The following is a 17,401-nucleotide window of genomic DNA, read 5'->3' on the forward strand; positions in this document are numbered from 1 at the left end:
ATAAGTCAATCTGTTATATAAGGATACGGATATACTCATAGGATCAAGGCAAAAGTTGAAGAACCAGTCTCAGAAAAAAATCAGAAGCTAGGCAGCTTAAGAGTCATGGCAGCAGGAAAGAACCAACAGTCACCTGCTAGGATGAATCAACTCCAGCTACCCTTAGACCTTTTTGCCTCTGCCCATAATTCATGTTTGGGGTTGGGGTTGGGTAGTGGGGAATATCCAACTGCTTCAGCCGAGTACCTTAAGTAATGTTCACCAGACTGATTCCAATGTGGCACAGGCAGAGTAGTCCTTCGCTGCAGCTGCTGTAACAAATCACCACAAATGGGGTGGGTTAACACAACATAAATCCATTCTCTCACAGTTCTGGAGGCCAGAAGTCCAACATCAGTTTCAATGGGCTGAAAGCAAGATCTAAGCAGAGTCACACTCTCGCTGGAGAGAATCGGTCCCTGCTTCTCCCAGTTTCTGATGGCTTGCCAGGCATTCCTGGGTTCATAATCACCACACTTCAATCTCTGCTTCCACTTGTCACAGCACCTTCTCTTTTAAAATCTTCCCTTGCCTCCTTCTTATAAGGGTATATGTGACTGCATTTAGGATAATCCAGGCTAAACTGCCATCTCAAGATTCTTAATTTATTCCCATGAGCAAAGGAGGTACCACAGTTTATCCACTGTCCTACTGAAGCACATCTTGAGTGTTCCCAGTTTTTGGCTATTCTAGTCTTTTGATGCCAATAGCCACACTCTTCCCCCGTGGTAGGTTAAAAGATATCCCTCCAAAGATATCCAGGTTCTAATTTCTGGATCTTGTGAATGTTACCTTACGGCAAAAAAAGCATTTCTTGCTTCACTTTCTCTATTACTACAATTTTAGTCTTTGGTTTTACCCATATGCAAAGTATCTGGGTAGCCAGCACTTACCCACTGATTTTCGGCAGAAGGCTTTGCTGCCCATCATTCCACATTCAAAGGTATTTATTGCCTACTATATGCCTGTTCTAGACAATAAGGACAGACTAGTAAACAAAACAGACAGGCTGATCTTTCATCCAAGATGTTCTGAAAAATAGATGCTTCTTGCTTCCCACATTATTGCTACTTTCAGAACCTTCCCTACCTGTCCTATGTCTGCACTCTCTTTCCCAGCTAAATTCCTGCCTGCATAAATCCCCATCACTGTGGAAAGGTGGACTGGATTTAAACTCTTTTTAGCACAGATTTGGAGGTTTGCAATCTACACTGTTCTAGTAGAGATTCCTGATTTAAGTGATCAAATTTCACTACATGGATAAAGCAGTCTTTCCCTAATTTACAGCATGGTAGTAATCCCCATGATTTAGTCATTTCTCCATCTCCACATAGTTAGGGTTGGCGATGCTTAAAATGGAATACAGATTTAGAGTGAGGGAAGGGAGAATTTTACAAGATAGCTAATCCTTGCTATTTTGCCATCAACAATAGTGCCAGGTAATAGAAACACATAATTTCTCTCATTTGTTAAGACTTAGGACATTTTGATTTATACTTCCACATAAAAGACAACACACATCTTTGAAGAGGGACTACTGTTAAAATCAAATTACCAATAGTTTGGTACCACTTTAAACTGACAAAAAAAAAAAAAATGGAAACAGCCCAACTGTTCATCTGCAGTAGATGCATGAATAAATTGTGGATTTATGCAATAGAATACTATACAGCAATGAGAATGAGCAAACTGTAAGCATGCTCCACAATATGGATCAATTTCACACACAAAATGTTGAGCAATAGAAGTCAGAGCGAAAAAGAGAATATATTGTAATGATTCCCTTTACGTAAAGTTCAAATATCGACAGAACTCATCTACAGTATTAGAAGTCAGAATAGTAGCTACCCACGGTCGGGACGGGGATGATAGCTATGAGGGTATGAGGGAAGTTTCAGGGCTGCTGATTATATTCTGTTTCTTGACCCTAGAGCTGGTTACACAGATTTGGTCTTTTCCTGAAAAATCATTCATATGTAAACTTAAAACATGTATTTTCCCACAAGCGTTTTATATGTCAAAATTTATAAAAATAAAACCGTCATTTTAAATAACCTAAACCAAAATTTTCTAATCTAAGGTGATATAATGATCAACCATAAATGAGAAACCACAGATGCTACTTTAATGGTTTCTCACAACATGACCCAAATACCTGGGGACATCTGCAGCAGTGAAAATTTTTTCCTCTCAGGTCAACAAAGAAATTATTTTTAAAAGTACTTGGGAAGTTCCTCCCCCACCCCTCAGAGAAGGGAGTCATCAGTACAGCTACCCTCTAGGTCCTCACGGAATTCTTGAAGGTTGGAGACTCCGTAGAAGTGGACAAAGGCTGCAGCCACCACCAGGGCATGGAAAATCTGATGAGAATGGATTTTCCAAGAAATTTTCCAAGAAAGAAGCACTCAGGAATTCCAGCAGCATAAAAGCCAGCTCCACTGATGTACATCACAGCCATGAGGAAGAACCAGCTCATTTGGCCCACTGTGGTGGCCTTGACAAAGCCCTCAGCAATAGTAAAGTGCATGGTGGGCACAACACCACTCAAGCCAAGCCCCAGTAACACTCCTGCTCTTGTCTGCTTGGTGCTTAGGAGTGGCAACCCAGTCCCACTGTGCCACAATGATGGCAGAGATGCCCAGGACACAGATGATGGAGAGGTAGATGAGCCATGGCTGTGGGGAGCAGTAGAAGGAGTAATAGAGCCAGGGGACAAAGCTCCCCATCATCAGTAGAGCAATCCCTGAATAATCTAGTTTGGAAAAATGTCTGAGAGACTTTCTCCGAATGACAACAGATGGTGTGAAAGAGCCAGCAGAAGCTGAGGCAGAGCACTGCACCCAAAAAGAACATCCGCCAAACTACCTGCTCTGGTAGGGGGGCCATGAAGTACACATTTGGTCTGAGATGGTCAAGATTCCCAAAAAGAGAAAGAGCACAAAACCAAGCAGATGGGTCCAGATGTTGCCAGTTTCTGTATGGCTGTGGAAAATGCTCTTGAAGCAAGCCCAGAAGGAGGGCAGCGGTGGTCTACGGCCATGTAGCAAGTAGTCTTTGTCCTTCAGCCAGTCAAGGAGTGTGTCATATGGGATGACCCTCCAGCGTCCCTCCCAGACCTTTTACACAAACTTCTCCACCTTCCCCATGGCATGGTGGGCTTGCAGGGGAAGTGTCAGTACCTGCACCTCCTCCTCCTCTTCCTGGGGCCCTGGGCATGCCTGCTCTTCCTCAGCTGCTGTGGGTGGCCTCTGCTGGGGGCCACAGTCCCCTGCGCTATAGCCCTCGGTGCTGGAGGTGGCCTGCTGAGCAGCCCCAGATCTCCAGCGCCCTCCCCTGCCGCAGTGAAATTAAGCCTTACCTAATCAGTGACTGTGAAGAAATTCATCTACCAAAAGCCTTTATAATAACAGTCAAGAAAAGAGAAAAGTTGGATGGTGTGAAAATCAATGTAAAAGTAGAAGCAATTTTCACTGCATTTTTATATCTGAGGGCCAATTTAAAAATGTATAGATTAACAATTTAAGTAGCTATATGTATTATAATGGCATTGACCATCAGACTCAGCTTATCTATCACACATTACCATTACCCATTCATTCTAACGTAAAAATAAATTTGAAGAATGACAGTTCTGGTATGCAATATTATGAAAGAGAAGTTAATCAAATTCTACAGCTAAAATAAAAAAAAAAAAAAAGTCTTTCAGAACATTGCTAGGTACAAGGAGAAGAGACCAGAAGCCCAGAGTTTGAGAGAGGAAGAGATGAGACTAAAACAGAAGATACCAGGATTCTAGTGCTGGGAGAGCCCGCTGTCAGCATCATCTCTTGCCTCATTTCTCCTCCTACCAAGGGTGCTTTATGTTCCGGAATGGCGTAGGCGATTTCATTTTCCCGAAATCGTTATGTTCTTTGATGTCAAGTGGCCCCTCTTCGCTGCATGTACCCTCCACTCCTAGCTGACATTCACTTTAAATTCTGACTCCACTCAGCTTTCTGAAGCTTTTTCCAAACCCCCACATTTCCCCTCCTCCTTTGCTGGAACGCACAACTCTTCCTTCCATGCCCACACACTACTCTCCACACATGACTGTCACAGCCCCTTAACTATACCTATAGGCTTATTTTTATACTTGCTTTGTCCCCAGGTCATTCAAGTGTTAAAGTAATAGTTAGCAGGCACCTCTGACTCATCTTTGCAGCCATGACCACAGAGCACAGTGTCCATATCACCTAGTACATCCCAGACATAGAGAGTGTTCTGCAAAGATTTCATGAATTCAAGAAATTCTTGAAAGCCGGTTATCAGAATACTATTCAACTGAAAATCTAACATGCTCAAATTAAATCTATTATGCCAGAGAACATGAATTTAGTAAGATTTAGAGCAAAGTTTTAAAAGACTCTGGGTTTTTAAGACCTCATTCCGGAGTTATGGGTGTTAAGGAGTTCCTTCTGACACACATCCATCAATTAAGGATGGGGAGTGAGTAAAAGAGGGTTGAATCTTCACAAACAATTTAATGTCACTTGTCACATTAAAATTTATAGCTTAAGAGATTTGAAACACATCACAGAATACAAAAAAAAAAAAAAACAAAAAAACCCAGCTCTGGGTTCCCTGAACAATCCTGGGATGTAGATTAGAACCAAAACACCTAATTTTTCTTTCTCTTTTAAGCCTATTTCATAATCCAATCCTGCAGCCCCACCCACAATCATTTTTTTCTTAAGATTTTTATTTATTTATTTGAGAGAGAGAGAGAGAGAGAGAATGAGCTGGGAGAGAGGCAGAGGGAGAGGGAGAAGCAGGTTCCCCAAGGAGCAGGGAGCCCAATGCAGGGCTCCATTCCAGGACCTTGGAATCATGAGCTGAGCCAAAGGCAGACGCTTAACCTACTGAGCCACCTAGCCGCTCCCAGACAATCATTCTTTTAAGTTTAAAGTATAAGTGTGTGCTCTTGACAAAGGTATGAGGTTGTTTTCATTTGCTCTTTTCATAGTTTCTTAAGTCAAAAACTGAAGTTTTTGCTTGGAGTCCTTTTTTCTGACACAGGCATTTAGAACGTTAAATTTCGTCCAAAGTACGACTTTAAATACTGCCTACAAATGATGATATATTGGGTTTCCATCGAAAGTGTATTATCTAGTTTCCAATATTTGGAGATTTTTCAGATATCTTTCTGTGATTGATTACTGATTAATCCCACGTGGTTAGAGAACACACTTGTTCTCTTGGATTTTTTAAATTTATTGAGACTTATATTATGGCCCAGTGTATAATATATCTTGATAACTGTTCCTTGTGCACTTGAAAAGAATGTGTTTTCTACTGTTAGTTTGAGTGTTCTTAAATGTCCATTAGGTCAAGTTAGTTGATAAAATGGTTTAAGTGGTTTGTTTCCTTACTGCTTTTCTATTCTAGCAATTACTAAAAGACAGATACTGAAATCTACCCAACTATAATTATTGTGTTGTCTATTTCTCATTGGATTTCTGTCAGTTTCTTGTTTCATATATTTTGAAGCTCTGTTAGTAGCTGCATAAACATTTAGGATTGTTACATCCTCTTGATGAATTGACACCTTTATCATTCTGAAAAGGCCCTCTTTATCCCTGATAATAATTTAATCTAAAATCTACTTTATCTGATAGGAATATAACAGTCCAGCTTTCTTTGGATTATAGTTAGCATGGTTTCTCTATCCCATCCTTTAGTCTTAATCTTTTTTTCTCTATTTATTTATTTATTTTTTTGATGTAGTGTTCCATGATTCATTGTTTGCGTATAACACCCAGTGCTCTATTCAGTATGTGCCCTCCTTAATACCCAACACCAGGCTAACCCAACCCCCCACACCCCTCCCCCCTAGAATCCTCAGTTTGTTTCTCAGAGTCCATAGTCTCTCATGGTTCTTCTCCCCCTCTGATTTCCCCCTTTCATTTTTCCCTTCCTACTATCTTTATTTTTTTTAACATATAATGTATTATTTGTTTCAGAGGTACAGTCTTAATCTATTTTTGTCTATATATTTCAAATGGGTTTCGGGGCACCTGGGTGGCTCAGATGGTTAAGCAACTGCCTTCGGCTCGGGTCATGATCCCGGAGTCCTGGGATCGAGTCCCACATCGGGCTCCCTGCTCAGCGGGGAGTCTGCTTCTCCCTCTGACCCTCTTCCCTCTCATGCTCTCTATTTCTCATTCTCTCTCTCTCAAATAAATGAATAAAGTCTTGAAAAAACAAAGATCTGTCAAATGGGTTTCTTATAGACAGCATATAGTTGGGTCTTATATTTTTCCAATCTGAAAATTTTGCCTTTAATTGGTGGGCTCAGACCACTTATATTTAAAGTGATTGTCAATATGGTTAGATTTAAATCTATTATCTTGCAATTTATTTTCTATTTGTATCATCAACTCCGCCTCCAAGAGATACTATCCCACTTCATGCATGCTATGAGAATCTTATAATAATATACTGCTATTTATTTCTCTGTTCTTGGGTTTTGGCTTTGTTGCCATACACTTTCCTTCTACATATGTTATAAACCCCAAAATACATTATATCACTTTGCATTAGTCAATTATCCTTTAAAGAGATTTAAATAACAAGAAAATAGTTTGTTTACCCACATGGTTACCATTTCTAGTGGCCTTCATTTATTTGTGCAGCTCCAAATTTCCATCTGGTATCATTTTCCTTCTGCTTCAAAGATTTTCTTTAACATTTTTATATTGCAGATCTACTACTGATAATTTTTTTTAATTATTTCAGTTTTTGTGTGTTTGAAAACGTCTTTGTTCTCATTTTTGAACGGTATTTTCACAAGTATCTAAATCTAGGGTGGCAATATTTTCTTTCAGTTTCTGAAGTTTTGCTCCACATCTAGCTTGTGTTGTTTCTGATGAAAAATCCGCTATGAACTTTATCTTTATGTCTCTGTACATAAGGAGTCTTTCTTTTTTATTTTTTATTTTATTATGCTATGTTAGTCACCATACAGTACATCATTAGTTTTTGATGTAGTGTTCCATGATTCATTGTTTGTGCATAACACCCAGTGCTCCATGCAGAACGTGCCCTCTTTAATATCCATCACCAGGCTAACCCCCCCCTCTAAAACCCTCAATTTGATTCCCGGAGTCCATAGTCTCTCATGGTTCGTCTCTCCCTCCGATTTCCCCCCCTCATTTTTCCCTTCCTTCTCCTAACCTCCTCCACGCTATTCCTTATGTTCCACAAATAAGTGAAACCATATGATAATTGGCTTTCTCTGCTTGACTTATTTCACTTAGCATAATCTCCTCCAGTCCCATCCATGTCGATGCAAATGGTAGGTATTCATCCTTTCTGATGGCTGAGCAATATTCCATGTATATATGGACCACATCTTCTTTATCCATTTGTCTGTTGAAACCAACTTTTGAATATCATTTTCTCATATATATTTTTCCCAACTGTTAGTTGTTTTAAGGAAAAGGGTAAATCTCATCCCTGCTACCCCATCTGATTGGAAGCAGAAGTCCAATCTTTATGGTTTATAGCAACATAATGACATGTCATTTCAATTCACATTTTTCAATTTATAAATGAGCTTGAGTATCTTTTCATATGTATGGTGGCCTTTTCATTTCCTTCTCTGTAAATTGACTATTTGTGTCGTTTGTTCATTTTTCATTTGTTTTTTGGGAGTTTATTTTTCAGCTTCTTGGATATTTTAGATATCAATTCCTAATCAGTTTTATATATCCAAAACATGACTCCCATTCCATCATCTGTTCCTTAACTATTTATTAATAACTATTCCATTCTTCAACTGCTTAACAAGTATCCATCAGGGAAAAACTTGATTTTTATTCAATTAAAATCATAAATTTGTTACACGATTTGTTTTTAAGGGTTTAACAAATTCTCTGATTTGTCCCTAATTTACAAAGAATCTCCAACATATTCTCCTATTAACTAATTTTGTCTTTACATTTAAGTCTTCAATTCATCTTGAGGTTGATTGTTATATGTAGTGTCAGATATTTTATTCCAGATAGTGTTTCCTATATCAATTACTTAGTGTATCTCTCCTTTCCCCATTTATTTGTGGTGCCATGTTTTTGTGTCTTAACTTACTGTAAAAAAAAAAAAAATGCACTTTCAGAAGTCTTTTTTTGTCCACTGGTCAGCTATTGAGCCAGTACCTCACTGTTGCTATTTGTTGGCTTTACAGATTTTTAATCACAATAACAAATAGGTATCAAGAACCTCAGATAAATCCAGGTAGAATTCTGTCTGCGGAGAATTTACTTCTTTATGCTATTGAATCATCTCTTTAAAGACCAGGTATCCCTGTATTTATTCAGATCAACTTTTATGTCTTTTATTAGTGCTGTAACATTTTACTGAGTTTTACATGTTCTTGGCTAAATAAGTTCTTTGATATATTAAATTATTTTTTGCTTATGATTGCTATTTCAGCCTTATTGTATTGTTGTTTGTTCCTGTTGGTATAGAGAAATTGTTAGCTCTGTGGGGGAAGAGGGGAGAGAAGCATTACTTTTCATTTTGAAATAATCCTAGATTCACAGGAGGTTGCAGCCAGTCCCATGCCTCCTTTCTGCAGTCTCTCCCAATGTTAACACCTGACCCAACTATAGTGCAATATCTAAACTAAGAAACTGACATTGGTACAATCCATAGCACTTATTTATACTTTATCAGTTATACATGCACTCATGAGTGTATGTGTATGTAGCTCTACTAACTGTTACCATTTTACACAATTATAAGAGTGTGACTATAATATTTCCTATAAGATTTTGATAAATAGGGGCACCTGTGTGGCTCAGTTGGTTAAGGGTCTGCCTTTGGCTCAGGTCATGATCTCAGGGTCCTGGGATCAAATCCCTCAACAGGCTCACTGCTCAGCGGGGAGTCTGTTTCTCCCTGTGCCTGCCACTGCCCCTGCTTGTGCTCTCGCTCTATCTCTCTCTCTGACAAATAAATAAAAATAAAGTAAAATAAAAAGATTTTTATATATAACTTTTACCACATTGAGGAAGTCCCCTTCTACTCCTAACTTACTTTTATAATGTTATTTAATTTATTTATTTTAGAGAGGGAGAGAGAGTGTGTGAGAGAGAGATAGGGAGAGAGAGAGAGAGAATCTTAAGCAGGCTCCTTGCCCAGCGGGGTGCCCAATGCAGGGCTTGATCTCACAATCCTGAGATCATGAGCTGAGCTGAAATCGAGAGTCAGACATTTAACCAACTGAGTCACACAGGCACCCTTAAAAATTTATTTTAAATTACTGTCATTCCATACCGAGTGCATTTTTCTGTATCAGCTGAGATATTTATTTTTCTGAATTAATATTTTAATGTGGTGAATTACACTGATAGGCTTTGATGAAAATCATCCTTGCATAACTAAAATAGAGCCTACTTGATCATGTATTTACACAATTGGATTCAATACCACAAGACTCCCTCACATTACCCTTTTAAGCCATAAACATTCCCTCCCCCTGACAACCACTAAGATGTTCTCGATTTCTATAATTTTGTCAATAGAATATATAAATGGAATCATATAGTATGTGACTTAATTTTTTTTTCCACTCAGCATAATACCCTTTAGAGCCATCCAAATTTTTATACGTATTAGTAGTTTATTCCTTTACATTGCTGAGTAGTATTCTGTGGTATAGATGTACCATAGTTCATTTTTAACTATTCACACTTTTTTTTATTATTAAATTGTAGATAGTTTCTAGCTTGGGGACCTTATGAATAAAAGTACTATAAATATTTGTGTACATGGTCCTGCATGAAAATAAGTCTTCATTTCTATGAAATAAATGTTGAGGAGTACAATTGCTGATTCTTATGGTAAATCCATTTTTAGTTTTGAAAATAATTGCCAAACTACTTTCCAGCATGGCTTTACCATTTTACATTCTCCCCTGCAATGTATGAGGGATGCAGTTTCTCCACATGCTTGACAGCATTTGGTATTATCACTACTATTTATTAGAGTCATCCTGATAGATGTCTAGTGATATCTCATTACAGTTTTAATTTTCATTTCTCTAATGGCTAATAATGTTAAACATCTTTTCACTTGTTTTTTTTCTTTTTTGTCATCTGTATATCCTCTGTGGTGAAAAAACTGTTATGGTCTTGTGCCCAATTTTGTAATTGGATTGTTTGTCTTCTTAATGTTGGATTTTGAGAGTGTAATCTATTCTAGATATTAAATCTCTGCTGGGTATGTGACTTAGAAATATATTTCCTCCCAGGGGGCCTGGGTGGCTCAGATGGTTAAGCATCTGCCTTCAGCTCAGGTCATGATCCCAGGGTCCTGGGATCGAGTCCCGCATCGGGCTCCCTACTCCTTGGGAGCCTGCTTCTCCCTCTGCCTCTCTCTCTCTCTCTCTCTCTCTCTCTCTCTCTCTGTCTCTCATGAATAAATAAATAAAATCTTTAAAAAAAAAAAAAAGAAATATTTCCTCCCAGTCTGCAATTTGTCTTTTTATTCTTTTAACAGGGTCATTCATAGAGCAGAGTTTTTTATTTTTGTTTAGGTACAATTAATCAGTTTTTCCTCTTATGGATCATGCTTTTGGTGTCAAGTCTAAACAATAGCTTGAATATTTTTTTCCTATAGTTTTTTTTCCAAGTACCAGTCATCTTTTATTGGATGTTAATTCTGAATTAGAATATGCAAGGATTCAAGGGTGCCAGGCAAAGATCATGGTCAGGAATGCCGAATGTGCCTCCACACTGGGCCCGCTTCAGTGACATTTGCATAGCTGCTTGTGTTTTGAGTTCCTTGTAACAGTCGTTGAAAAGCACATAAACTGCTGCCAGCACCATAGAAATCCCAGCCCCATTTCTTCAGATTGACATACTTGTTGTAATACCGGTAGTAACCTCTTTGAAACGCTCCAGCAATGCCCTTAAGGGTGAAATCCCGCATCAGTATCCAGCTGGGCAGCTCTCCTAGTTTCACATCCATGAGCTTCTCCTTCACTGGTACGACTGACGCCATCTTGAGTCCTGGGTGTCCTTTTTCCTATAGTCTTTTCTAGATGTTTTTATAATTTACATTTTACATTTTGACTCTATGATCTATCTTGAATTAACTTTTGTGGAAGGTGTGAAATTTAGATTGAGGTGTGGTTTTGTTTTGTTTGGCTTTTTAAGTCAATCATATGCATCTGGCAAACTTACTGACCTCTGTTTTAGTAATAGTAGTTTGTTGATTCTAATGCTTTTCTATGTAACATTATAGTCTGCAAATCAGAAGCTTTACTTCTGCCAATATTTACTTTTTCCCTTGTAGCATTAGCCAGAACCTATCACTCAGTATTAAACTGTTATAAGAATAAGCAGCTTTTTCTTATCCTTGATCCTAAAGGGGAAGCATCTACGTTTCTTCATTAAGTATATTTGCTGTAAGGTTTTGATAAAAACTTTTACCACATCAAGGAAGCTACCTTTTCTAACGTCCTTTAAAATTTTATTTTTAAATAACTGTTATTTATCTGTTATTTAAATAACTGTTATTTACCATATCAAGCGCATTTTCTGTGTCAGTAATTATTTTTCTATGTCAACATTTTGATGTGATAAATTACATTGATAAATTTCTGATGTAAAACTACCCTTGCATAACTAAGATAGAGCCTATTTGATCGTTTTTTGGTCCACACAATTGGATTCCATTAGCTTAAGATTTTGTTTCTCTATAGAAGTGAAAGGATCTATAATTTTTTTGCATTTTTGGAATTATGATTTCATTTGCCTCATATTATAAGGTAAGCAACTTAGCTCCTTTACTTTCTAGAATAACTTAAATAAGAAAGGAATTACCCTTACTTGAAAAATCAGCAGAACACATCTATAAAAACATTGGGTTTGAGGTATTTTTATTATAATTTCAACTTAATACTTATTGGTTAACTGAAGTCTCTCTCTCTCTCTCACCAATTTTAGTGACACTGTCTGCAAGAACTTTCCTTGGATTCAGTTTGGTATGCAATATAGTGGATCAATAAGAAAGTCCATCCTTCTAGGGCTCCATGAAGATTACAGAAAGTATGAGAAAAATGTATCCCCATTTACTCTGCCAAGATTCTGGACTCATCACCAGGGACATTCCCAAGGGTTTTGATTGGACTAGGCAAGCCCAAAGACCTGCAGGGTTTTGCTTGTCCCAGCTGTTGAAGCATAGAGCTAACTGGCTATAAGTATGACATTTGCTTTTATATTACTGTTCTAGTGCAGCATGCTCAATATTTTATTTCTCCCACTTAGAGTTAGTTTCCAAATCTCTTTCCTATATTCCACAACTTTCCTATCCTGGCTGCTTTAATATTTAACTTCTCCTAGTTTACTTTTCATAGATTATTTATTGTTAGCAATCAATAACTTTCCTCAAGGCCAAAATATCTTCTGCCTCTAATTATACCTGGACAGTGGTTATGAGAGGTTCCTAATTAAAGAAGGTATACAACTTAGTGGGACTGCATCAGATTCTTATCTGTCTCCCTGATCAGTGCCTATTCTCCAATTCCATTCACTTATCTACAAAATTAATAATAATAATAATTTGAAGGAATGGTTTTGTTCAAAGTAAATTACTTCTCTTCAAATTCTCATTTTTCTGGCAGCATAATTGAATACCATAGCAATTTGCCCACGCAGTAGCTTGTCTTTACCTCATTATTTATAATCTGAAATCAGGCTAACAGCACCAGATTTCTCCCTGGAATTCCCTCAAATAAAAAGCCAAGTATAGTACAAAAATGAAGATTGTGGTATACACATTTACTTGGCCTGTTTTATAGAATAGGAAACACAATTTAAATAGTACTATTTAAATAGCACCTTTTAAGTAAATTTCAGTGCATTAAGCACTCTTAAATTGCAGTTGGACTACTAGCACGTGGTAACATTCTCCTGACTGCCACTCAGTGCATTGGGTTATTCATAAAATAAAGAAATGACAAGTAAGATAGAAGGCATCTGCAGCTGAGTAGAGAAGAAAATAAACTGGAGTCCTTGTGATCTTTTGTTTTCTGTTCTGTGACCCCTTGAGTACAGTTCCCTTGAATAGACATTAAGAAAGAAACTAATTTCGGATAGAGAACACTATCCATTGATTCAAAGTTTTAAAAATATTGCTTATTCTCAATCAATAAAATATATATAAAATCTTCAATCCTACTGATAATTACTCTTTCAACATTATATTAAATGTCTACTATTGGCAGGCACTATGTTCACTTCTAGAAAAAAATAAAAAATGAGCACATCATTGTTCTGTCTCTATGAGCTTACAGGCTAATTAAGGAACAAGGCTCAGGAATAAACACTTCTGGGGTGCCTGGGTGGCTCAGTCAGTTAAGCGTCTGCTTTCGGCTCAGGTTGTGATCCCAGGGTCCTGAGATCGAGTCCTACATCAGGCTCCTCGCTCAGCAGGAGAGTCCGCTTTTCCCTCTCTCTCTCTCCATCTGGTTCTCATGAATAAATGAATAAAATCTTAAAGAAAAAAAAAAACTTCTGATAGTATGCTGTGTTTCCAAAATAGAATGGAGTGACAAAGCATTGAAAATTTCATTTCCTTATAGAAACCACAAATTCAAGATGATCATAATTACGCATCTTAACAATTTGGCAAAAAAAATATGCAGAGAATCTGTCTCCTGTTACTGCAAATGCAAAAAAAAATAAGAGCATGGTCCATATGCAAAGCTGCTATTGAGGAGCTCCAAATCCATAGGTATTCAACATTATCTATCAATTCCATGGAGCCTTGCTTCCTTGGGTTACTAAAAACCAGACAGGGAAACAGAAAAGCTGTAAGAAATCCTTCTTAAAGCCTCTGAAAATAGAGTATCAAAACCACAGATGGTCATTCAGATAAATTGCTGGGCTGATAATGCATATGAGGAATGATACCATTTCCTGAACACAGTAATGAGGAAATCAAAATTGGTGTTCAGAAATAAGAAAGGATGGCAAGGTGGTCAGGCTCTAGGGGAACCTGTCTGCTGAGGACTGAAGACCATTACTGCCCATTTGCTCAAGTTTGGCTTTTCTGGGGGCATTTTGAGAGAAAATTAACAACCTTAGTCACTAAGTCTATTAGGGTTCTCCAGAGAAACACCAATAGGAGGGAGATAGAGATAGATAGACATAAAAATGAGAGAGAGAGATTTATTTTAAGGAATTGCCTCATGCAATTGCAGAAGTAGGCAAGTCTGAAATTTGTAGGGCAAGTCAGTGGACTGGAAATTCAGATAACAGTTGATATTACAGTCTTGAGTCCAAATCCCACTGAGCAGAAGGCTTTCGACCTTTCAAACATATTTCTATGTTATAGTCTTGAGAATTTTTTCCATTTTGGGAAATCTCAGTGTTTGTTCTATTAAGGCCTTCAACAGGTTGGATGAGGTTCACCCACCTGGTTTATGGAGGATAATCTGGTTTATCTGAGCTACTGATTTAAATGTTAATCATATCTAGGGGCTTCTATGTGGCTCAGTTGGTTAAGCGGCCACATCTTGATCTCGGGTTTCTGGGATAGAGCCCCACATGGCTCTGGGCTCAGTGAGGAGTCTGCTTCAGGATTTTCTGTCTTCCTCTGCCCCTCCCCACAATAAATAAATAAATCTTTTTTAAAAAGTAAAAAGTAAATGTTAATCACATCTAAAAAATACCTGCACAGTAGCACCTACACTGGTGTTTGACCAAATATTTGGACACTGTAGCCTAGGCAAATTGACATAAAATTAGCCATCACACTAACTCATATATTTGGTTTCTATATTTGGGTTTTGAATGCCCTGGCTATATCTCTAAGGCACGGAATCATTTCACAGTATTTGGTAAGTGCCTCAAATTTATCTCCTTTCCAAGGGAAAGCATTAGATTTTTTTTTAATGTAGATCTGTTATTTAGCCAGTCAGTATTCACCCATCCATCATGTCATGCTGTTAACTATTGCTAATAGTTGTTAACTATTTTGAATATCAACCCTGTCTTATCAGATAGTTGCACAGATATTTGTGTTAACACTTAGATTTTTCTTTTAAAAATGGTAATTGCTTAAGCTGTCATTAACATGTAAATTTTAGGTATTCCTCCAGTGTAAAAAAAGAAGTTTTGATGTATACGTAAGGATTGGACTTGTATTAAACTTCCAATTAAATAACATTTATCTGTTCTGTTAAAATAAACAAACAAACAAACAAATAAATAAATAATAAAACCACACACACCTAAAACGGTGTCACTTAGGTTAAGGCCTCAAGTCAGGAAACCAAGACTTAATATCTACCTTCACTGCAGTTTCAACACCCTCCTTCCCAAAATGTCAACAGTCAATGTAACCAATCAACATAGAAATTTCCCCAGTCAGCACCAGGAAATTTACTGATAGACCCCTACTGCTCCCCTTAGGAGGACTACCCTGCCTAAAACAATGGATTCTTTGTTAATAATTTCCTTTTTTCCAGGGCGCCTGGGTGGCTCAGTTGGTTAAGCGACTGCTTTCGGCTCAGGTCATGATCCTGGAGTCCCAGGATCGAGTCCCGCATCAGGCTCCCTGCTCAGCAGGGAGACTGCTTCTCCTTCTGACCCTCCCCCCTCTCATGTGCTCTCTCTCTCTCATTCTCGCTCTCTCAAATAAATAAATAAAATCTTTAAAAAAAAAAAAAAAATAATTTCCTTTTTTCCACTTCCTCTCTACCTTTAAAATTCTTTCCTTTACTGTAGTCCTCTAGAGCTCCCTTCTACTTGCTAGATGGAATGCTGCCCAATTTACAATTGATTAATAAAAACAATTAGATTGGAGCACTTGGGTGGCTCAGTTGGTTAAGCGTCTACCTTCGGCTCAGGTCATGATTCCAGGGTCCTGGGATCGAGTCCTGCCTTAGGGCTCCCTGCTTAGCAGGGAGCCTGCTTCTCCCTCTCCTCCCTGCTTGTGCTCTCTCACTATCTCTGTCACTATCTGTTTCTCTCTCTCAAATAAATAAATAAAATCTTTTCAAAAAATTAGATTTTATAATGTACTCAGTTGAATTTTTGTTATTTAACAGTTCTTTTTTTTCTGGCTTTTTTTGGTGAATTCCTTTTAACTAGAATATATTAGATTTTTAAAATTTTATTATGTTATGTTAATCACCATACATTACATCATTAGTTTTTGATGTAGTGTTCCATGATTCATATGTTTGTGTATAACACCCAGTGCTCCATTCAGTACGTGCCCTCTTTAATACCCATCACCAGGCTATATTATATTTTTATTCAGAAAAAAAGTCCATTTCTATTTAAGGATGAAATTAGTATTATAAAAACTTGAAGGGAATAAAGAAGGTGCAGAAGCAGATGAATTGAGAAATATTTCCAAAAATAAGAAAGAGAAACAATAAAAGAAGTCACAAAATCAATGAAGCAGCTCTATATTCTCTGGGCACTCTATTAACATTTTGAGATATTCTAGAAATCATTTTCAAGTACCACAGTTTGGACAGCAATGTTTTGGAGACTTCTAAGACTGTGTAACATTTCCAAACAAGATCAGAGGATCCTCAAACTGTCACAGAATTATAAAATAAATATGACTACTTTCTTGTTAACAGAAGAAACACTAGTCAGCAAGATTTGTTGCTCTTTTTTGCATACTTCCTGAGTGTTGTATTCTTATGCAACAAATGATAAGTCTTGCAGAATAACTATAAAGTAATTTCAGCGATCTTGAACAATCCAGTGTACTAGTTTATAAACATTTTCTAATTTACTTCATTTGTGCAAGAAATGTCAAGAAGAATCAAATATCAGAGGAGTTCAAGATTATATATAACAACTAAAATTAAGAGTAAAATCGGACACCTATATGTATTGTGGGTAAAATTTAAAATGAATTATAGATCTAAATATAAAGCCTAAAACTATAAAACTTGTAGAAGAAAACATAGAAGATATTTTTGTGACCTTGGATTAGGCAGAGTTCTTTGCCTTTTTAGGCAAAGGGTTGTGAACCATAAAAGATATTTTACTTAAAAAGGAAAATACAAACCAAGAAAATATTTGAAAAATACATACCTGAGAAAGGACTATTACACAAAATATATATTAAAAACTCTCATATCTTGGCAACAAGACCTTTTTATAAAACGGACAAATTAGCTGAAGAGATATTTCACTCAAAATAAGCATAATAGCTAAGCACTATATAGTCAGTGAAATGTTAATTAAATTATTTTTAATTAAAATATCTGTGGATATTTCCCATCCTACTATCTTTTTTTTTAACATATAATGTATCATTTGTTTCAGAGGCACAGGTCTGTGCTTCA

The 17,401-nt window shown here is 37.2% G+C and overlaps 1 pseudogene; it reads right to left on the reverse strand.

The window, feature by feature from the left end:
- Nucleotides 1-2,285: 2,285 nt before the first annotated feature.
- LOC113925507 lies at nt 2,286-3,928 on the reverse strand (annotated as a pseudogene).
- Nucleotides 3,929-17,401: the final 13,473 nt, after the last annotated feature.

The sequence above is a fragment of the Zalophus californianus genome, chromosome 2 (genome assembly GCF_009762305.2).
Source record: "Zalophus californianus isolate mZalCal1 chromosome 2, mZalCal1.pri.v2, whole genome shotgun sequence".
NCBI lineage: Eukaryota > Metazoa > Chordata > Mammalia > Carnivora > Otariidae > Zalophus > Zalophus californianus.